Below are 22,881 nucleotides of genomic sequence, written 5' to 3'. Positions count from 1 at the left end.
ATGTTATACTTAGGCCTCATGCACACAGCAACGTGCATTTATCTCTACTAGAAGCCTGCAGCGTTTTTGCAGAAAAAATTCCTGACCCTTGTAAAAGTGTCTAAGATTTTACAGGCGTCAAGCTCTTGGAAGTTAATTAATTTCATTGGCCAGAATAAATAATTTATTTTGGTCATTGAAAATAATTCATGCTCACGCACTAATGTTTAACAGCTTTTAGAAGCCGTTAGTAGCTTCAAACTCTGCTGCTCTTGAACGCACTGGCAGTCCTTTTTTTTAATGTGTTAAAGGCGTTGTAAAGGTACTTTTTTTTTTTTAATAAATAGCTTCCTTTCCCTTAGTGCAGTCCTCCTTCACTTACCTCATCCTTCCATGTTGCTTTTAAATGTCCTTATTTTTTCTGAGAAATCCTCACTTCCTGTTCTTCTGTCTGTAACTCCACACAGTAAAGCCTCATACACACGGTCGGACTTTTGGCTAACCAACTTCGAAATCTGCAAGTTTTCGAATTTGTCCGACCGTGTGTACGCTCCATCGGACCAACTTTTTACGGTTTCATCCGACAAAAAGTTGGGTCTGCAAACGGACCAACTTTTCGGCAACAAAAGTCCGATGGTGCCTTTTCTGACTGAACTAAATCTATTCACTCTTGAGAAGAGGAGAATTAGGGGGGATATGATCAAAATGTACAAATATATAAGAGGTCCATACAGTGTACTTGGTGTTGAGTTATTCACTTTACGGTCAACACTGAGGACAAGGGGGCACTCTTTACGTCTAGAGGAAAAGAGATTTCACCTCCAAATACGGAAAGGTTTTTTCACAGTAAGAGCTGTGAAAATGTGGAACAGACTCCCTCCAGAGGTGGTTCTGGCCAGCTCAGTAGATTGCTTTAAGAAAGGCCTGGATTCTTTCCTAAATGTACAGAATATAACTGAGTACTAAGATTTGTAGGTAAAGTTGATCCAGGGTAAATCCGATTGCCTCTCGGGGGATCAGGAAGGAATTTTTTCCCCTGCTGTAGCAAATTGGATCATGCTCTGCTGGGGTTTTTTGCCTTCCTCTGGATCAACTGTGGGTATGGAGTTGGGTGTATGGGATTGTATTGTGTTTTTTATTTTGTTTGTTTATTTTTTTGTGGTTGAACTGGATGGACTTGTGTCTTTTTTCAACCTGACTAACTATGTAACTATGTAACTATGTGTACAGCAATCCAACCAACTTTTGGACAAAGTGCAAATACGAATGCTCAGAACCAATGTTAAAAGCAACAAACAATAGCAGAAGTTAACCAAAGGGTGGCGGTAAAGAGCAGAAAAGAGCAAAAAAAAAAAAAAAACATGTGATGTTAGGAAACTTTTAGAAAAGTCTGACTGTGTGTATGCTATGGGTGTGACCAGACAAATCAATTAGGACAAAAATCCAAGGGACATTTTGTTGGATGTCTGACCGTGTGTATGAGCCTTAAAGTGGAGGTTCACCCTCAAAAAAATTTCTGACATCACATGGAGTCGAGCCATCCTACCGACAGAATGCCGGTGTTTTTTTTTTTTTATTCTCAGCACATACCTCGTTATCACGATTTTCAACCCCCGGCAATCCCGCAGGACTGGGCGTTCCCAAGCACTGCCTGTGATTGACAGGCTTCCGAATGGCGCATACTGCGCGTCACAGGTTGTCGACAGAACCCGAACGTCGGTGCGCAGGCGCCGTATAGAGCCGCACCGACGTTCAGGTTTTTTCGGCAACCTGTGACGCGCAATATGCGCCGTTCGGAAGCCTGTCAATCACAGGCAGTGCTTGGGAACGCCCAGTCCCGCGGGATTGCCGGGGGGTGAAAATCGTGATAACGAGGTATGTGCTGAGAAAAAAAAAAAAAACACCGGCATTCTGTCGGTAGGATGGCTCGACTCCATGTGATGTCAGAATTTTTTTTGAGGGTGAACCTCCACTTTAATGCAAGGCTTTCTCCCTGTTGTGGAGTGTCGTGCTCGCCCCCTCCCTTGGACTACAGGAGAGTCAGGATGCCCACTAACACACAGCTCCTTTCTCTATCTGCAAAGTAGAGAGCAATCTGACTCCCCTGTAGTGAGGATTTCTCAGAAGAAATAAGGACATTTAAAAGCAAAATGGAAGGATGAAGTAAGTGAAGGAGGACTGCACTAAGGTAAAGGAAGCCATTTTAGGAAAAAAAAATTGTACCTTTACAACCCCTTTAAGGTTAAAAAAACTTCAGATTTAGAACCACTGTAAGATTGGATATTACCACAATGCATGGGTCACAGCGGTCCCTTTACCATGTGATCAACTGTCAGCCAATTACAGCTGATCACTGAAGCCAACAGAAGCCGGTTACCAGCTTTTTTTTTCCCCTCTTCACGCACACAGCTTGAAGAAAAGAAGAAAGCTGGTAACCAGCTTCTGCTAGGAGGGACATCGGTCCCCTTACTGCCCACCAGTGCCGCCTATCAGTGAAGAAAAATTACCTGTTGCAAAATTTTAAAACAAAAATATGAAATATATTTGAAATATGAATATAAACCCAGTGGTGATTAAATATCACCAAAAGAAATCTCTATCTGTGTGAAAAAAGATGCTAAAAGTTGCATTTGGGTACAGTGTAGCATGACCGCGCAATTGTCATTCAAAGTGTGACAATGCTAAAAGTCGAACATTGGCCTTGTCAGTAAGGGGGTGAAAGTGCCCTGTAAGCAAGTGGTTAAAATATTTATTAACGCAACACAATTTTTATGTTATAGATTTAGTAGGAATTTTGCAAGTTTTGTTTGTGTGCACTAATAATGATTTCTATAAACATTTGTGTAACTATCATGGGGCCTAAGAATCAGTAGCACTGTTGTTTTATTCTATCAGTCCTATGCTTCCAGAAATACATGGTGGTGGGGGGAGGGGGGTAAAAGCTATGAATGCTGAAACTTAAAATTATAAAAAAGTGAAAATTGCAGAAATGGTCTGACTACCTGAGGGTAAAAGTTGAGTGCAAGGCCTGGCAGTGAAAGGGTTAAGTCACACCCAATATTCATATACCATGTTTAGTGGTCTCACCAATGTTAGCCACTGACACATCCTGGGGTACTGAACATGTTTTTCCAATGTACCTCCCAACTTTTTGAGATGGGAGCGAGGGACACCCCACCACACCCCGTAAAAGGAGAATTATGCAACAAAACACAATTAAAGCGTGACTCTACCTGCGATTGTATTTTTTTTTTTTTTTAAAGTCAGCAGCTACTAACACTGTAGCTGCTGACTTTTAATAAGGACACTTACCTGTCCTAGGCGCCCGCGATGTCGGCCCCCCGACGGCGATCGCTCGGTCCTGGCGCCTCCATCCTCACTAAGGGAAACAGGTAGTGAAGCGCCCGTTTCCTACTGCGCATGCGCGACGCTTTGTGGATGGGCGGCTGCCTCCTAGGATACACACAGAAGACACCGCGACGGAGGACGAGGAAGAAGATCCACCGCGTTGGAGGAAGAGGCAGAAGAGCTAGTTCCACATAGCAACCGCCCTTTCTGGTGAGTATTAAAAATATATATTTTTCCCAATTTCTTTTATTTTTTGGGGGGAAAAAAAAACAAAACTGAGTGGAACTCCACTTTAATGGTTAAAGTGAGTTGAAGTTTTTTTAAATAACAAACTTGTTATACTTACCTCCACTGTGCAGCTCATTTTGCACATAGTGGCCCCAAATGCAGTTTTCTGAGGTCCCTCTGTATCTCTCTCGGCTCCTCCCCGCATCAGATAACCCCTTCTGGGAAGCGCTCTCCCAAGAGGGTTACCTTGTGGGCGCACTCCCGGATTCAGCGTCCATAGCTGCCGAATGCAGGACTTTGCGTCATTGGATTTGATTGACAGCAGCGGGAGCCAATGGCTGCGCTGCTATCAATCTATACAATGAAGAGTCGAGAACCCGTGGAGAGAGCGACAACGGGATTGCGCCCACAGAAATTCGGGACTTCGGTAAGTAAATCTGGGGGCCTGAGGGGCCGGACACTGCAAGGTGTTTTTTCACCTTAATGCATAGGATGCAGTAAGGTGAAAAAACATGGAGGTTTAAAACCCGTTTAAACCCACAAGTGCCTTTTTTTACCACTATTTCTTTATATTGGCTTTTGAAATGTACAAATGCAGCAATTTAGAAACTGGATGAAAGACTTAGGGCTCTTTCACACTGAGCGCCCGTACAGGTTCGTCTGTCAGGTTTTTTAAGGTCCTGTACGGGCTCTATGGAGCCACGGATGTCATCGGTGACATGCCCGCTGACATCCGACCCGCCAAAGTGTGACGGACGAAAAACCTACTTTTTCCATCCGTCTGGCGGATCGGATCGGGTAAACACGGACATACAGTCCGTGTTCATCCGATCCCCCCATAGGGGGAGCGGAGAAAAGTCAGGGTGGTCCCTGCACAGTGTGCGGGGACCGCCCTGTCATCCGCCGGCTCAGCGGGGGATCAACGGAGCGATCCCCGCTGAGCAAGCGGAGGTGCGCGGGGCGGATCATTACTGATCCGCCCTGTGTGAAAGAGGCCTAAGTAATGGGAAACACTTTTTGAAAGATAAAAAGTGCATTTTAATTAACAACTATATGGATCAGGGCAAAAAGGAGGGACAAAAGAGGTGGAAAGAGGGACAGAGGGACATTTCTCTAAATCAGGGACAGTTGTGAGCTATGCAGGATGTCTCAGATCAGTCCTGCTCATGTTTTAATGTGGTTTTTGACATTAACCACTTTAGCCCCGGGCCTGTTTTTCAGAGTCGGTGTTTACGAGACAAAACCATTTTTTTTTGCTAGAAAATTACTTAAAACCCCCAAACATTATATATTTTTTTTTTCTAACACCCTAGAGAATAAAATGGAAGTCATTGCAATACTTTTTGTCACACCGTATTTGCGCAGCGGTCTTACAAGCGCACTTTTTTTTGAAAAAATTCACTTTTTTAAATGAAAAAATAAGACAACAATAAATTTGGCCCAATATTTTTATATATTGTGAAAGATAATGTTACGCCGAGTAAAATGATACCCAACATGTCACGCTTAAAAATTTCGCCCGCTCGTGGCATGGCGTCAAACTTTTACCCTTAAAAATCTTGATAGGCGACGTTTAAAAAATTCTACAGGTTGCATTTTTTGAGTTACAGAGTAGGCCTAGGGCTAAAATTAATGCTCTCGCTCTAACGATCGCGGCGATACCTCACTTGTGTGGTTTGAATACCGTTTTCATATGTCGGCGCTACTCACGTATACGTTCGCTTCTACGCGCGAGCTCGTCGGGACGGGGCGCTTTAAAAAATTTTTTTTTTGCTTTTCGCATTTATTTTTATTTATTTTACAATTTTTAACACTGAAAAAAAAAAAAAAAAAAAAAAAATTATCACTTTTATTCCTATTACAAGGAATGTAAACATCCCTTGTAATAGAAAAAGGCATGACAGGTCCTCTTAAATATGAGATCTGGGGTCAAAAAGACCTCAGATCTCATATTTAGGCTTAAATGCAAAAAAAAAAAAAAAAATTTGGAAATGTCATTTTTTCAAATGACAAAAAAAAAAATGTTTCTTTAAGACGCTGGGCGGGACTGACGTTTTGACGTCACTTCCGCCCAGCGGAGCTATGGGGACGGGCGAAGGAGATTTTTCCTTCAGTCTCGTCCCCGCTCACCATCCGGATGGTCGCGATCTCCTCCGCCGCTACCGACGGCTCCGGTAAGCGGCGGAGGGCGCGGAACAGCGGCGGGAGGGGGGGGGGCCCTCTCCCGCCACCGATAACGGCGATCTCGCGGCGGATTCGCCGCGGAGACCGCCATTATCGTTAACACGGCCGCCCACAGAAGAGATGAATATCTCGATTGTGGCAGCAGCTGCTACCGTTACCGAGATATTCATCTCTAAAGTGATGACGTATAACGACGGTGGGCGGTCGGCAAGTAGTTAAGGCCCCATGTACACGGGACGCTGGTGCAAACTGTGCTGAAATTGCGTCTCAAAGCGTTTAGTTAGGAAACATCACAAAACCCTCCCTAAGCTCCAACAACAGTATTATTTAACCATTTCAGCCAATTGTATTTAGCGTGTCACCTACCACAAGTTGTGGATTGTCCACTTGCCACTTCACCTGCCACAAGTTGTGGATTGTCCACTTGCCACTTCACCTGCCACAAGTTGTGGATTGTCAACAAGGCAATGCAAGCAATTGGAGTTTTTTTTATATTTTTTTTAATGGTTTTTCATCATTTGCCCTAATTTTTGGAGATTTCTAATGTAAAAAAAAAAAAATAAATAAATAATAGGGAGGTCACCTTTAAAAACGCTTATAAACGTGAAAAAACGCCGGTACCGCGTTTAGCGTCTAAAACGTGGAAACAAGGTTAAACGCAACTGCATATAAAACGGCAATAAACCAGACAGTGTACATGGTCACATAGGATAACATTGAATGAGTTCAGGGGCAGTTGAAAAAAGTGTCCAACTGCCTCCTGTGTGCATGGGGCCTAATAATTGGCCAGGCAGATAACTTGTTATGGATATTGTCGATGTTTACATATTGTTTATTCACTTTAACAGCCTGGCGACCGCCCTATAGCAGATTTACTGCTAGAGCGTCTTAGGCTCGATTCACACTTGTGCGATGCAGGAACCAGCGCAATTCCTGTGCTGGTTCCCGCATCGCACCTGAATCACCAGCGGTTCACACTGACATCTGCGAACCGCTGCAGGTGTAAAGTTAATGACACCCCAGCTCTGATCGCAGTGCGAAAATGGTGCAGGAATCGGATCGCGTAGGTGTGAACACCCATGTGATCCAATTTCAGTGCAGACCAAAAAAAGGGTCCTGCACCATTTTGGTGCGAATGCGATTTCAGACAGTTTGTATGGCTGAATTTGCATCGCACAAAAATTGCATGTGATCTGCACAGCAATGCGGAGCAAATCAATGCGATGTCTGTGATCGCCCAAGTGTGAACCCAGCCTTATAGTGGGACTGCAATTTTGCAGTGGACAATTTGACACTTTGTGGGAACCAGTGACACTAATAGTGGTCAGTGCTAAAAAAATGCACTATCACCGTACTAATGACACTGGCTGGGAAAGGGTTAAACACATAAGGTGGTCAAAGGGTTAAATGTGTGCCTAACCAATGTATGTGTACTGTGAGGTGCTTTTACTAAGGTATGTGCTGGATTTTATTCCCTGCTTTGCATTGTTTACATACACAGAGCTCTGTCCGGTCTTCCTCCTTAGCGATCAGCGGGTGCCGGCAGTCATCCATTGGCTGACACTTGCTGATCAGCGTGTACTGTGACTAATCACAGCACAGCCTGGGCACTGGCGACCCAGCTCTAAGGTGGATGCAGAAGACAGAGGCTGACCACACAGGATGGGTCTCAGTCCACCTGAATGAGCCTTTAACTGACCTATCAGTTTTAGGAGGGATTACACTGGCCACAGACATAATGGTGGCGAGACATCATTTGTTGCATCAATATTACAGCATCCTGCACCCCCCGACTGCTGTGTACAACCCCCCCAGGATGGAAACTGTTATTCTACCAAGGAAACCGGGTCACATGACTGGAAGACCCAATAGGAACAAAGACAATCACATGGGAGAAGTCTGTACAGCAGGCATCACCAAATATCACACCGAGTAACAGTCCTATCCGGACCACAGCCTCACCAAATACATGCCTGAGTGTCTTCTAAGTCATCCCTCCTGATGGCTCACCTCTGTCATCCTGTATCATCGCTGCAATTGGGCAGTTGGGGGCATGCAAGGATGCTGGGGGGGAGAGAGATGCCATACAAGCCTGTGCATGTACCACACAGTGGGTGTCGGCTTGTAGTGGGAGGAGCTGCAGTGTACAGCAGGATCAGCAGTTATAGTATATAGCCCCATACATTATCGCATCTCACCTCCGGTTTGGTTGAAACGGCTCATCGCTGTCCCGACATTGTGTCTGAATACATGCTCAGCACCTTTAAAGTTCTGTGTCTGCCTGTCCCAGTACTCAGTGCCTTCATTCTTCTCCATCCAGTGAGTCACAGGGCGAGCCAGATGAGACTCGCTATTGTAATTAATGAATTCACGGTCATCCACATATCCAACGGCTGAGAACTCGGGTAAATCTGATCCTTTATCCGAGACCCCTGTGTAAAAATACCGCAGAGTGTGCCCATCTGTGAGAGAAATACAGATCATTATATATAACAGAACAGAGAGAGACATACAGAATGGACTTTACATATCACCGCACAGTGTGACTGTCATTATAGCAGAATTACAGATAAAGCCTAACCAGTTTTAAAAATGCTCCCTCCCCCTACCGACAGTGCCTTGAAAAAGTATTCATACCCCTTGATATTTTCCAAATTGTGTCATCTTACAACCAAAAACGTAAAATGTATTTTATGTGATAGACCAACACAAAGTGGCACATACTCGTAATTGTGAAGTGGAAGAAAAATTATAAATGATTTTCAACATTTTTTTTACAAATAAATATCTGAAAAGTGTGGGGTACATTTGTATTCAGTCCCCTTTACTCTGATACCCCCAACTGAAATCTAGTGGAGCCAATTGCCTTAAAAAGTCACCCAATTAGTAAATAGAGTCCACCTGTGTGTAATTTAATCAGTATATATACACAGCTGTTCTGTGAAGCCCTCAGAGTTTTGTTAGAGAGCCTTAGTGAACAATCAGCATCACAACAGACAGGTCAGGGATAAAGTTGAGAAGTTTAAAGCAGTGATGGATATAAATATCCCAAGCATTGAACATCTCACAGAGCACTGTTCAATCCATCATCTAAAATGGAAACATGTATGGCACAACTGCAAACCTACCAAGACATGGCCGTCCACCTAAACTGACAGGCTGGGCAATGAGAGCATTAATAAGAGAAGCAGCCAAGAGGCCCATGGTAACTCTGGAGGAGCTGCAGAGATCCACAGCTCAGGTGAGAGAATCTGTCCATAGGACAACTATAAGTGGTGCTCTCCACAAATATGGTCTTTATGGAAGAGTTACAAGAAGAAAGACATTAAGAAGTCTGGTTTGCAGTTTGTGAGAAACCATGTGGGGGACACGGCAAACATGTGGAAGAAGGTGCTCTGGTCAGATGAAACCAAAATTTTACTTTTTGTCCCAAAATCAAAATGCGATGTGTGGCGGAAAATGAACACGGCAAATCACCCTGAGCACACCATCCCCACCGTGAAACATGGTGGTGGCAGCATCATGTTGTGGGAATGCTTTTCTTCAGCAGGGACAGGGAAGCTGGTCAGAGTTGGTGGGAAGATGGATGGAGTCAAATACAGGGCAATCTTAGGCCCCGTACACACGGTCGGGTTGGTCCGCTGAGAATGAACCGAAGTTCATTTTCATCGGACCAAACCGACCGTGTGTATAGGCTATCGGTCTGGTTTCCTTCGGTCCAAAATTTCTAAACATGCTTCAAAACCGAACCGATGGACCGCTGCCCCATCGGACCAAACCGATGGTTAGTACAGAAAAGCATTGGTTCAAAACCCGCGCATGCTCAGAATCAAGTCGACGCATGCTTGGAAGCATTGAACTTCATTTTATTCAGCACGTCGTGTGTTTTTCGTCACCGCGTTCTGACCCAATCGGATTTTGAACTGACGGTGTGTACACACATCAGGCCACTTCAGAGGTGAACCGATGAAAACGAACCGACGGACCAGTCTCATCGGTTTGGTCCGACCGTGTGTACAAGGCCTTAGAAGAAAACCTGTTAGAGGCTGCAAAAGACTTGAGACTGGGGCGGAGGTTCACCTTCCAGCAGGACAACGACCCTAAACATACAGCCAGAGCTGCAATGGAATGGTTTTGATCAAAGCATATTCATGTGTTAGAATGACCCAGTCACAGTTCAGACCTAAATCCAAATGATAATCTGTGGCAAGACGTGAAAATTGCTGTTCACAGAAGCTCTCCATCAAATCTGACAGAGCTTGAGATATTTTACACAGAAGAATGGGAAAAAATGTCCCTCTCTAGATGTGCAAAGCTGGTAGAGACATCCCCAAAAAGACTTGCAGCTGTAATTGCAGTGAAAGGAGGTTCTACAAAGTATTGACTCAGGGGGGCTGAATACAAATGTACCCCACACTTTTCACATATTTGTAAAAAAAAAAATTGAAAACCATTTATCATTTTCCTTCCACTTCACAATTATGTGTCACTTTGTGTTGGTCCATCACATAAAATACATTTATATTTTTGGTTGTAACATGACAAAAAGTGGAAAATGTCAAGGGGTGTGAATACTTTTTCAAGGCACTGTATACATTTGTCACACATTCAAAAAGTTCTCTTATGAATAGTACTGTGTGGAGTATTGCCAATATGATAGATGCAATGGTGTACCTAGAGCATTTGACACCCGGGGCAGATCCTATATCTGACACCAGGCGGCGCACCACACGTCAACATGCTGACGACAACGTCAAGTGACGTCACGTGGGTGTCAGCCTGACACCCCCCAATGTGTGGCACCCAGGGTAAACCGCCCCCGTTGGGACACCAATAGATAAGATACATAGATAGACATTATAAAGCTGGCCATAGAAAATGACCAGCTGAATTTCAATTATTATGTGGCTGTTCCTACTCCATAGAAGTCAATCTAACAATCACCTTCTGTAGAATAGGGTTGTTGGCAATTATTGATCGACAAATGCAGCCACTGATCAGTGTATTCTGACAGCAGACGGAGGGATCCATTTAGTTTGTGTTTTTTTTATATAGCCAACCACAGACCCTCCACAAGCCCCCCATATACTCACACTGTACTCACCGGAATGGACTCCTATGACAGCCATAGCAATGAGTGTGATCACACAGAACTCCATCTCCTCCTGTGCATAGACCCCAACCTGTTTTCTCACCTCACCCACTTCTATTGATACTCTGTGCTGGAGGTGGAGACATTGTACACAAAACGCTGCTAATTGGGTGATAATTACCTCCCATCCAATAGAAAAATTCATACATTTGTGATCAGCAGTTGCTGGGCAGAGGCAGTGTGAAAAGGTTGGCTAGTTGAGGAATAGAATGGGAGAAAGTGAAAGTAAAATGCTGAGATGTCTGACAAACAAGAGGAGCTCAGTGTGGGGGAATTCCAGATCCTGAGCCCTGATCACTGAGCGGGGAGATGTGATTGGTTGGCACAGGAACTGAAGCCTTGTTTCTAGCAGCCATTTTATCATTCGCAGTTCAGAATAGAAAAGATGATTTTATTTCCCCCCCGATTGTGATAAGCCCCTGTACGCAGACCCCCACAAATGCCAGGGTTGTGGAGAAGGGGTCCTTGTCCCTTCCCTGAAATGACCAGGAAGCGGCGGGGGGGGGGGGGGGGGGGACTTCTCCCGCCGCCTCTTAAAGTGATCCCACGCCCAAAAAAATAAATGCGGGACCACTTTAACCACTTAAGCCCCGGACCATATTGCTGCATAAAGACCCAAGGGGTTTTTACAGTTCGGGACTGTGTCGCTTTAACAGACAATTGCGCGGTCGTGCGACGTGGCTCCCAAACAAAATTGGCGTCCTTTTTTCCCCACAAATAGAGCTTTCTTTTGGTGGTATTTGATCACCTCTGCGGTTTTTATTTTTTGCGCTATAAACAAAAATAGAGCGACAATTTTGAAAAAAATGCAATATTTTTTACTTTTTGCTGTAATAAATATCCCCCAAAAACATATATAAAAACATTTTTTTTCCTCAGTTTAGGCCGATACGTATTCTTCTACCTATTTTTAGTAAAAAAAATCGCAATAAGCGTTTATCGATTGGTTTGCGCAAAATTTATAGCGTTTACAAAATAGGGGATAGTTTTATTGCATTTTTATTAATTTTTTTTTTTTTTACTACTAATGGCGGCGATCAGCGATTTTTTTCGTGACTGCAACATTATGGCGGACACTTCGGACAATTTTTACACATTTTTGGGACCATTGTCATTTTCACAGCAAAAAATGCATTTAAATTGCATTCTTTATTGTGAAAATGACAGTTGCAGTTTGGGAGTTAACCACAGGGGGCGCTGTAGGAGTTAGGGTGCACCTAGTGTGTGTTTACAACTGTAGGGGGGTGTGGCTGTAGGAATGACGTCATCGATCGTGTCTTCCCTATAAAGGGAATGACGCGATCGATGCGCCGACACAGTGAAGCACGGGGAAGCCGTGTTTACACACGGCTCTCCCCGTTCTTCAGCTCCAGGGAGCGATCGCGACGGAGCGGCTATAAACAAATAGCCGCACCGTGGTCCCGGATCGCTCCCCGAGCGGACCCGACCTCCGCATGTAGCGGGGGGGGTCCCGATCGGACCCCCCACCCGCTAATAGGCGAGGACGTACCTGTACGCCCATGTGCCTGTACGTGCCATATTGTGGACGTATATGTACATGCGGGGGTCGGGAACTGGTTAATTTGACATATATTTACTGTGGGTGGTCGGAAAGTGTTTTTTAAAGGCCAAGTTCACTTTTTTTATTTCTAAAATCCAGCTCCCCTATGTACCAATATACCATTAACCACTTCCATACCAGGCACTTACGCACCTTCCCGCCCAAGCCAATTTTCAGCTTTCAGCACTGTCGCACTTTGAATGGCAATTGCGCGGTCGTGAGACGTGGCTCCCAAACAAAATTGGCGTCCTTTTTCCCCCCACAAATAGAGCTTTCTTTTGGTGGTATTTGATCACCTCTGCGATATTTTTTTTTTGCGCAACAACTAAAAAAAGACTGAAAATTTTGAAAAAAAATTACGTTTTTATTTTTTTCTGTTAATTTTTTTGTAAATAAGTACGTTTTCTCTTTCAATTACGGGCACTGATATGGCGGCACTGATGGGCACCGATGAGATGGCACTGATGGACATCGATGAGGTAGTACTGACGGGCACAGATGAGGTGGCACCGATTGGCGGCGCTGGTATGCTACCCATGTTGCCAGTCAGTGCCCATTTGTGGGCACTGATTGGCATCTTTTTTTTTTTTTTTTAAAAAGCTTTTTTTTTTTTAAGACTTTTTTCCATGCTTTTTTTTTTTTTTTTTGTTTGGCCCAACCTGGTGGTCCAGGGTGGGCTTCCCTGGTGGTCCAGGGTGGGCTTCCCTGGTGGTCCAGGGTGGGCTTCCCTGGTGGTCCAGTGTGGCGATCCGAGGGGGGGGCTGTGCTGATAAACAATCAGCGCGAACCCCCCCTGTCAGGAGAGCCGCCGATCGGCTCTCCTTTACTCGCGTCTGTCAGACGCGAGTCAGGAAGAGCCATCAACGGCTCTTCCTGTTTACATCGTGATCAGCCGGGATTGGACAAGGCTGATCACGTGGTAACTCTTTACCGCCGGAGACTCTTTACCGAGATCGGAGATGCAGGGTGTCAGACGGGCGCGCGCGGCATTAAATCCTCCAGGACGTCCTGTCAGGATTTCAGAACCACTTCCCGGACGTAAATCGGCCATAGGCCGGGCGGGAAGTGGTTAATATAACTCTGTTGCAGAAAAATAAAAGCTTTCTTTGATTTTCAGAACAATGCCTTACCTTAGCCCTTGCTGTGTTCCATAGAAAGCTTCATGACTTCCTGGTAAGTCGATTTGGGATTAAGAAACCAGTAAGACACAGGAAGCAGTTTACCAGCTGACCTCTTTAGCACATACCCTGCACCCATCAACTATGTTTGCACGGCATCTCTTCGTGTATTCGTTTGCTTGTCAGTGTAAGCTGCCACAGCTGCTGTGATTGCACGGCATCCCCATCTTCCCTGCAGATGGGCCCGGGCCACATGCAGCCCGCAGGCTGGACACCTCTGATGTAGTGCAAGGGCCTGCCTGATTGGATACAGAGTGAATGGATAGATAGATATTCCATAGTTTTGGCAAATCAGAAGGAAATTGTACAATCCGATTGTATAGTGTATGGCCACCTTTATACACCTAAAATGAATTAATCGCGCTTTCAGTGCCATTAATTGTTAATGGCACCCCAAACACTGGAGCAAACACACATTTTGCCACAAAAAAAATGCAGCAAAACGCACAATAACAAATGTGCAACCCGCAACACGCCAGAATATCCCATGAGCTACTTTGCCACATTGAAATCAACGGGCTGTCTTATGTGTATCACTGGGAAAAGATGCCAAAAAACGTGCGCTCCCACTATGCTAAGTGTGAATAGGGCCTAAAAGTGAAATTGGTTTGTTTACACAAGAACACATCTGTGGGTTTCCAAACGCACAGAAAATGCGCATTTTACCTTGCTTTTCATAAACGCGCTGAAAACACACAAAAAAGCATGGGAAAAACCGCACCATGTCTGGCTGTAAAGAAAGTTCTAGAGCTTCTTTGGGCCAAATTTTACAAGTAGGGCAGCCCATTCAAGTGATTAAGCTGCCCTATGCGTGATGAGCGAAAATGGTACAAAATGACAAAGAAAATAATTAATGAAGGAATGTGAGTTCCTGCTATGCAGAGATGTGAACGGGGCCCGACAGCTGAGTGTCTCCATCTAATCCCTCCTATGTACGTGTATAAAGCTGGCCATACACTATGCAATCTGATTGTATCATTTTCTTTTATCTCCACCATCAACTATGTAGTGCATGGGCCTGTCTGATTGGATACATAGTGAATGGATAGATAGGTGGGTCCTCTTATTCCATAGTTTTGGTAAATCTAAAATAAATTATACAGAGAGTGTACAATTAGATTGCATAGTGTATTGCCAGCTTTATACAAGTACATAGGAGGGAGTAAACAGAAAAAAATATAGCGCATACCAGAGTGAATATAAGTGTAACAGCTGCGTCTCAAAATGTCATACAACATCAATTAAACATAAAAAAGGAGGAGTCGCGCTAAATGATTGAAGTGAATACAAATATAAAGTGAACACAGTGAATGAACAGTGCACATCTATAGGGCATGAACTGATGTTCTCATACCAGCTCCAACATAAAAATAGTCCATAATGTGAGAAATTTGAAAAAAGGAATGAACCAAAGCCAAAATGAACAAAAAAGATTTTAAAACACAGTCCCAAATAATTGGTGAAAAATAAATAAAATAAATAAAAATAAATATCCTGAAAGTGTCAAAAAAAGGGGAATCCACAGATGCTGTGATGAATAGCAGACAGGAGACCTCCACCAACGGATCACACGGACTCTTACCAGAGATCAATCAAAGATCAGCATAAACGATATCCAACCTCCACTAACGAACAGTTAAAACTTTCATCCAATAAACCACCACGATAAACAGTGTTCCTCTCTGATGGCAGCCCAATAAAATACTCCAGCGTATGAAAAGAGATTAAAAGGAACTCATAGCGTGATACTGCAAGATGTTTTATTAATAAAAAAAGAAATGCCTTTGAAAAAGTCCTATTGACGAAACTAGTCAGGTGCCTTAGCGTCTGTCACGTCACACGTACGCACCGCCAGTAGACACTTCCGGGTACGGACTTCAGAGCCGTGGAGCGCAAACGGCCACACGTGCTGCGGGATACCGCTGGACTATTCTATCAAACCCGGCAAGTGTACAACGAGGCGGAGGACTGGACGTTGTCTTATACCCACCGTTAGCACAAGAACGGTTTTTATTTTATTTCATTTTGTTTATTTTTGCTTGGTTTTATAGCATTTTTAACCTTTTGTGTACTTGGTTTGATCTCTTTGCATTAAAGTTGATCATCAAGTATTGAACGTACTACTCTATGTGGATTTCCTTTATTTTTTATACTACCACCATCCCATGAGATAAGACACAGCACACGGGGAAGACGCCGTCCCACACCAGACTGAAGTAAAGAGGAGAGGTAACCATCTGACAGCTCACTGAAGCTTATTCAGACAAGCTCTACACCCCCTTGAGGGGACATCTGTCCGGTGAGTGGGGATGCAACAGGGGGGATCGTCAGCCACGCCAGAGAGGGGATACGGGATAATTATTGACAGCAGAATAAGGATTAACCGTATGAACCAGCTGGGGATCGCACTGCTCAATTAGCTTTAATTGAGGACTGCATAGCTTTTGTTTTTGTTATTGTTCTCTGTTTTGCTTTGGAATCTTTCGAATGAAACTGTGAAGATTAACTTCTAATACCTACATATTTGTTTGTAGTAGAAACTCTGAACACTAAATAACAGCAACTAACTTGAGTATAATCACCAATCGCGGGGTTCACAATTAATGTGAAATTTAATGAATTATTCTTTACAATTTTTTACTAGAAGTATCTAACAGATTGGCACTTATCCTAGTAGCACATAGCACTTTAATTGTTTTTTGTTTGATGAAATCATTTTTTATTGTCATTTTTTAATATGTTTTGAGCACTATTAACTATTTTTATGCCTGACGCATGATTTAGACAAGAGGCACATACCACGGAAAACGACATCCCATTTCAACTGTGCCACACACACTTACCTTTTTTATGGCCAATATATATATTTTTTTTGGAGTGATCACATCTTAAGGTTCACATAATTGATTAATTTTTTCAGAATTATGGTGGACATCTAGAGGCCCAACTGAAACTGACATTTTGCATATTAATCACACACTGTTATTAGGGTACCGAATATTGACTACCCCATCTTCACTGCACTTTTTGCATTTTTTCTTTCTCTTTTTCACAAACATTTTTTACTGGTTTTTGGAGGACACACAGGGTCAACACATTAACTGAGGACCAAGCGGTTATACACTGCAAATCAATAAAAAGGGGGACCTCATATCCTAATGGTGGCTGCATATACAAGCTAAACCACAGGAAGGAACCCAACATTACTTATTTGCCTACACACTTGCCCACAACCTAGTGATTTATAGCCCAGTACCAGGCTAGCAGCGCCATTTTCCCTTAAGCGTTAACATTTACAAAAAAAGAAATGCACTTACATCAATCCGATGAATCGTAGCATATGACATGTAAAATAACACACAGCCGGCCGGTCTGTGTAAGAAAGCGCGTGCCCAGAGATCCGGGTCCTCGCACGTGTAACGCGGTGACGTCAAAGCGCCGCCTCCCAACGTTTCGTCACAAAGAGGACGTGTTCACGGGATAAGGAGGCGCTTCCCGTCACCGCATAATAAAGCAAAAAAAGGAGGGACTTAGCTCCGAGATGGATCCGACAGCAGACGCACATCCACCATCTTAGTTAGTGGAAAGCAATTAGCAATTGCCAGTAGGATGTCGCCAATCGAAGCTTCAGAGCTAGCATTGTGAAGGATGTCACAAAAGATCCTAAATCAATAGTAATCAATTGCCACCACTTACAAAGCACGTTGTTATGGCGCCCTTAGTGGAAATATAAAGAAAAACACTAAAACATAAAATGCTATTGAAAAAGCATTACTAACTAAAACTGGGCGAAGCTTGCAGAGACCAAACAATGATAAAACATCTTGCAGTATCAGGCTATGAGTTCCTTTTAATCTCTTTTCATACGCTGGAGTATTTTATTGGGCTGCCATCAGAGAGGAACACTGTTTATCGTGGTGATTTATTGGATGAAAGTTTTAACTGTTCCTTAGTGGAGGTTGGATATCGTTTATGCTGATCTTTGATTGATCTCTGGTAAGAGAGTCAGTGTGATCCGTTGGTGGAGGTCTCCTGTCTGCTATTCATCACAGCATCTGTGGATTCCCCTTTTTTTGACACTTTCGGGATATTTATTTTCACCAATTATTTGGGACTGTGTTTTAATTTCTTTTTAGTTCATTTTGGCTTTGGTTCATTCCTTTTTTCAAATTTCTCACATTATGGACTATTTTTATGTTGGAGCTGGTATGAGAACATCAGTTCATGCCCTATAGATGTGCACTGTTCATTCACTGTGTTCACTTTATATTTGTATTCACTTCAATCATTTAGCGCGACTCCTCCTTTTTTACATAGGAGGGAGTGCATGGAGACACTCAGCTGTCGGGCCCAATTCACATTTCTGCAAGAACATATTCATTATTCACAAGAAGCTCCAGAACTTTTTTTTAAACTGTAGCGTATTGTGCTTTTTGGTGTGTTTGCAGCGCATTTCGAAAAACAAAGCTTGCATTTTCTGTGCAGTTTGCCATGCGTCTGGAAGCACACCGATGTGAATGGAACTTCATTGTTCTTGTGTAACAAACCAAATTCACTTTCAGGCCCCATTCACACTTAGCATAGTGGGAGCGCACATTTGTTGGCTCCTTTTTCCCGTGACACACATGAGTTCAATGGGCTGCGCTACACGTGGCATAGGACCTCATGGGACATTTTGGCATGTTGCATGTTTTTTAATCAGTTTTTCTGCATTTTTCATTCGTTTAGTCAAAATGTATTTTTGTTGCTGCATTTGGTGTGCCGTTAACAAATAATGTCACCAAAAGTGCAACTAGTTCATTTTAAGTGTATAAAGGTGGCCATACACTAGAGCAGGGGTGTCAAACTCAATTTCATTGTGGGCCGCATCAGCATTGCGATTGCCCTCAAAAGGGTCGGTTGTATCTGTAAGATTAGATGTTCATCGCATCCCCTCCCCTTACATTAGATGTCAAGTGTCACCCCACCATCAGAAGTTGAGTCGCCCCACTCTCCCTTACATCACAATGCACCCCTTTCCTTATGCTGCTGCTGGGAAGAAGCTGGATGCGTTGCTTGAAAGCAGAAAGTAAGGGTCTGGAGGAGCACCAGAGGAGGGCTGAAGCTCTCCTGCACGTGCAGGAGAGGTGCAAGGGTCACATGAAATGGCCTGGAGTGTCAGATTCGGCCCGCGGGCCTTGTGTTTGCCACCTATGCACTAGATAATCTGATTGAATAATCTCTGTATGATCTCCTTTAGATTTACCAAAACTATATAATGGGGGGACACACCATCTATCCAATCAGGCAGGCCCTTGCACTACATAGTTGAAGGCAGATCTTAGGCTAGGTTCACACTGCTGCGAATTCTATTGCGAATTTGAGCCGTTGCGATTACTCAAATTCGCAAGTCATTGAAAGTACATAGTTTAACATTAGTGCCGTTCACATCAATGCGTTGCGAAAATACCGTAAGCTGCGGGAAAAAAGGGTCCTGTGCAAGTTTGATCTGTGTGCGATGCAAATTCAGCTCTATAGAGCATTCCCTGAAATCGCGGCCGCGAATCACGGCAAAACCGCAGTAAAATCGCGCAATTTTAAATTCGCAGCAGTGTGAACCTAGCCTAAGTCCCCTTTCACACTTATACGACTTGTACCACGATTTTGGACGGCCAAATCGTATGACAAGTCATTCTTTATGATTTTGAATGACTACCATTTATACTGGCACGATTTTAAGTCGTGCCGACTTCAAAGTAGTTCCTGCACTACTTTTTTTCTAAAGTCGGATTCCGTGTTAACAGATCCGACTTTGGCATGTGACTTGTACACAACTTGTGCATGAAGGGGAACTCCATGCCAATTGTTTTGTAAAAAAAAATAAAAACAGCATGGGTTCCCCCTTCATGAGCATACCGGGCCCTTCGGTCTGGTATGGATTTTAGGGGAACCCCCACGCCTAAAAAATGGCATGGGGTCCCCCCCAAAATCCATACCAGACCCTTATCCGAGCACCAGCCCGGCAGGTCAGGAAAGAGAGCACCCCCCTCCTGAGCCGTACCAGGCCGCATGCCCTCAACATGGGGGGGGGGTGCTTTGGGGCAGCTTGCCCCCATGTTGATGAGGAAAAGGGCCCCTTCCCGACAACCCTGGCCGTTGGTTGTCGGGGTCTGCAGGCGGGGGGCTTATCGGAATCTGGGAGCCCCCTTTAATAAGGGGGCCCCCAGATCCTGGCCCCCCACCCTAGGTGAATGAGTATGGGGTACATCGTACCCCTACCCATTCACCTGGAGGAAAAGTGTCAAAAAAATAAACACACTACACAGGTTTTAAAATAATTTATTAGTCAGCTCCAGGGGAGTCTTCTTCCAACTTCTCCGCTCTCCGGGGGCCTTCTTCTGACTTTGGGGGTCGTCTTTCGTCTTCTCTGCTCTATTCTTCTGCTCTCCAGTGTCGTCTCCGCGCTCCCCAGTTCTTCTCCCACTCTTTCTCCCTTCTGCCGGGCACCTCCGCTGTCTTCTTCCAGCTCTTTTACCAGCAGGGGCCCGGTCTTCTGCGTCGCCTTCTTCAATGTTGACTCGACGATCCCTCCCGCTGTAATGCCGGGTGTGCGATGCACAACTATTTATATAGGCCTCTTATGACGTCACAGTCCCAGCATGCTCCGGGTGGTGACGACATAAGGGGGCAGGGTAATTATGACAGCACCACCCGGAGCAGGTAGTGCCATGGTTGGGATTCGAACCAACGACCCTAGTGCTGCTATGTGGAAGTGCTAACCATTTAGCCACTGTGTTACCCATATATACGTCTCCTGTTTTCAAAATTACAGCTCTATAAAATCTTTCACAAGGCTACCCCTCAATGCCAGAAGATGCTGAGAAGAGAAACCCAATAATAAACTTAAACACACAAAAAGTGAACCCTCGCTTTTTGGAACCTCCCCCCCCCCCCACATTTGGAACCTTTCAGGGGGAGGGGGGGTGCAGATACCTGTACAGGTATTTGCACCCACTTTCGGGCATAGATATCCGCAGAATCTGCAAATCTACAACACTTCCTGTCCATCCTCCCCCCCCCCCCCCCGCTGTCTTCTGGGAGATAGAAGACAGGAGGGACCATTTCGACTGCGCAGCGCGCTCCAGGCCTCGCTCTGGCCGCCGCCCGAGATCCGGAAACCATCCATTGGATTGAACACCGACTCCCCTGCACACAGAGACTGCGCCTGGGACATTGCCGGCACAAGCGGAGATGCACATCTCACTGGACTCCCACATCCCGTTTTAAAGATACATCCGAGTGAGTGTTTTAATGCTACTGTACAATTAAAAAAAAATATATATCCCATTTTTTACTCTAGCAGCTCCTGACTTTGTCTTTTTTTCTCTTTACATGCTCTGGAGTTCAGATTCAGCTCCCAGCCCAGAGTACATAAGACTGACATCTCACCATAGGGATGCAGCTCAAAGGACTTCTTTGGACAAGTGTCCTATACTATATTTCAGCGTGCGCCACTATTTTGTATCTTTTTGGGTGACTGGGAGGGGATGAGCTTCTCCTGAAGAGGGTTTTCATACACAGGATGGGCAGCACTGGCAATACTATCAGCCTCAGAGCCTGCTGTGTAGCTACAACCTGGGTCTCCCTCTTCTACCACAGCTAGGGTCCGGCAAGAATTGGTAAGTATATTAGTTTCTACAAAAGAGTAAGAAGGTGGGAAATTGGGAAAGGCACACAGAAGGCCGAACAGATCGGAATTATTATAATAGGCCCCCCTGCCCCAAAGCACCTCCCCATGTTGAGGGCATGTGGCTTGGTATGGTTTAGAAGGGGGGGCGCTCAGCCTAGCTGCATGCTCAGATAAGGGTCGGTATGGATGGGGGGGGGGGGGATGCTGTTTTATTTAAAATTTGGCGTTGGGTTCCCCTTAACCACTTCCCATCCTGCCTATATACATATGACGTCCACAAGGTGACGTCCATCCCAGGTGGACGTCATATGATGTCTTAGGGCAGGGGTTGACAAATTTGCTTGGAATCTAGGAGCCAGCTAAAAAAGTTAGGAGCCAGAAAACGCTTAGGAGCTTGCGCGCAGAAGCGAACACATACGCGAGCAGCGACCGCATATGTAAACGGTGTTCAAACCACACATGTGAGGTATCGCCGCGATTGGTAGAGCGAGAGCAATAATTTTAGCCCTAGACCTCCTCTGTAACTCAAAACATGCAACCTGTAGATTTTTTTAAACGTCGCCTATGGAGATTTTAAAGGGTAAAAGTTTGTCGCCATTCCACGAGCGGACGTAATTTTGAAGCATGACATGTTGGGTATCAATTTACTCGGCGTAACATTATCTTTCATAATATTAAAAAAATGGGGATAACTTTACTGGTGTCTTATTTTTTTAATTAAAAAAAGTGTAATTTTTTCCCAAAAAACTGCGCTTGTAAGACCGCTGCGCAAATACGGCGTGACAGAAGGTATTGCAACGATCGCCATTTTATTCTCTAGGGTGTTAGGATAAAAAATATATATAATGTTTGGGTGTTATAATTAGAGGGAAGAGGATGGCAGTGAAAATAGTGAAAAATTACATTAGAATTGCTGTTTAACTTGTAATGCTTAACTTGTAATACCAACGGCCACCACCAGATGGTGCCAGCTTACACATCTGGTGGTAATAACTTGTAATACCAACGGCTCAGCACCAGATGGCACCAGCTTACACATCTGGTGGTAATAGCTTGTAATACCAACGGCTCACCACCAGATGCCCCCCTTCCAAGCCAAGACGCCAGGACCCTATTTCTAGTCGCCATGGCGACCTGGCGCCCGGGATTTGTCGAGCCCTGTCTTAGGGTCTCCTGGCCGCTAGGGGGCGCACGAGCACCGGCGGCAGCTCACGCATGTCCACCGCGTCACTCGGGTGCCGATGCGTGTGCCTGGCGGACAGATACCCACGATTGCCAGTTACAGAGCCAGGGACGTGGATCTCAACTCAAAACATGCAACCTATAGAATTTTTTAAATGTCGCCAATGGAGATTTTAAAGGGTAAAAGTTTGTCGCCATTCCACGGGCAGACGCAATTTTGAAGCGTGACATGTTGGGTATAAATTTACTTGGCGTAACCATATCTTTCACAATATAAAAAAAAATTGGGCTTACTTTACTGTTGTCTTATTTTTTTATTTAAAAAAGTGTATTTTCTCCCCAAAAAGTGCGTTTGTAAGACTGCTGCGCAAATACGGTGTAACAGAAAGTATTGCAACGA

The 22,881-nt window shown here is 44.5% G+C and overlaps 1 pseudogene across 1 annotated transcript in view; it reads right to left on the bottom strand.

The window, feature by feature from the left end:
- The window catches only part of LOC120914274, a 58,859-nt pseudogene extending 47,915 nt beyond the window's left edge, over positions 1-10,944 (bottom strand). The window contains exons 1-2 of the transcript XR_005743650.1: positions 10,844-10,944; positions 7,938-8,201 (exon numbers count right to left, since the gene is read on the bottom strand). The product of XR_005743650.1 is annotated as a class I histocompatibility antigen, F10 alpha chain-like (transcript). The remainder of the gene's footprint in view (positions 1-7,937; positions 8,202-10,843) is intronic.
- Between the last annotated feature and the right edge of the window lie 11,937 nt (positions 10,945-22,881).

The sequence above is a fragment of the Rana temporaria genome, chromosome 9 (genome assembly GCF_905171775.1).
Source record: "Rana temporaria chromosome 9, aRanTem1.1, whole genome shotgun sequence".
NCBI classification, from domain to species: domain Eukaryota; kingdom Metazoa; phylum Chordata; class Amphibia; order Anura; family Ranidae; genus Rana; species Rana temporaria.
The sequence above is the reverse complement of the archived record's forward strand: the minus strand, read 5'-3'. Positions and strand labels throughout refer to the sequence as shown.